The sequence below is a fragment of the Austrofundulus limnaeus genome, unplaced genomic scaffold (assembly GCF_001266775.1).
Source record: "Austrofundulus limnaeus strain Quisiro unplaced genomic scaffold, Austrofundulus_limnaeus-1.0 Scaffold2080, whole genome shotgun sequence".
NCBI lineage: Eukaryota > Metazoa > Chordata > Actinopteri > Cyprinodontiformes > Rivulidae > Austrofundulus > Austrofundulus limnaeus.
In genome coordinates this window covers 1,969-3,313 of record NW_013954482.1, presented here as the reverse complement: position 1 = coordinate 3,313, position 1,345 = coordinate 1,969, and positions in this window count along the sequence as shown.

Sequence of the window (1,345 nt, the reverse complement as noted above, 5' to 3'; positions counted from 1 at the left end):
TCAGTCAATCAATCAACCAATCAGTCAGTCAGTCAGTCAGTCAATCAACCAGTCAATAAATAAAGCAACCAGTCAGTCAGTCAGTCAGTCAATAAATAAACCAATCAGTCAATCAATCAACCAATCAGTCAGTCAGTCAGTCAATCAATCAACCAGTCAATAAATAAGCCAACCAGTCAGTCAATCAACCAATCAGTCAGTCAGTCAATAAATAAACCAACCAGTCAGTCAGTTAGTCAATAAATAAACCAACCAGTCAATCAATCAACCAGTCAGTCAATCAACCAATCAGTCAGTCAGTCAGTCAATCAATCAACCAGTCAATAAATAAACCAACCACTCAGTCAGTCAATCAATCAACCAGTCAACAAATAAAACAACCAGTCAGTCAGTCAGTCAATAAATAAACCAATCAGTCAATCAATCAACCAATCAGTCAGTCAGTCAATCAATCAACCAGTCAATAAATAAGCCAACCAGTCAGTCAATCAACCAGTCAGTCAGTCAATCAGTCAGTCAATAAATAAACCAACCAGTCAGTCAGTTAGTCAATAAATAAACCAACCAGTCAATCAATCAACCAGTCAGTCAATCAACCAATCAGTCAGTCAGTCAATCAACCAATCAGTCAGTCAGTCAATCAATCAACCAGTCAATAAATAAGCCAACCAGTCAGTCGGTCAGTCAGTCAATAAATAAACCAACCAGTCAATCAATCAACCAATCAGTCAATCAATCAACCAATCAGTCAGTCAGTCAGTCAGTCAATCAACCAATCAGTCAGTCAGTCAATCAATCAACCAGTCAATAAATAAGCCAACCAGTCAGTCGGTCAGTCAGTCAATAAATAAACCAACCAGTCAATCAATCAACCAATCAGTCAATCAATCAACCAGTCAGTCAATCAACCAATCAGTCAGTCAGTCAGTCAATCAACCAATCAGTCAGTCAGTCAATCAATCAACCAGTCAATAAATAAGCCAACCAGTCAGTCGGTCAGTCAGTCAATAAATAAACCAACCAGTCAATCAATCAACCAATCAGTCAATCAATCAACCAGTCAGTCAATCAACCAATCAGTCAGTCAGTCAGTCAGTCAATCAATCAACCAGTCAATAAATAAAGCAACCAGTCAGTCAGTCAGTCAGTCAATAAATAAACCAGTCAATAAATAAGCCAACCAGTCAGTCGGTCAGTCAGTCAATAAATAAACCAACCAGTCAATCAATCAATCAATCAGTCAATCAATCAACCAGTCAGTCAATCAACCAATCAGTCAGTCAGTCAGTCAATCAACCAATCAGTCAGTCAGTCAATCAACCAATCAGTCAGTCAGTCAATCAAC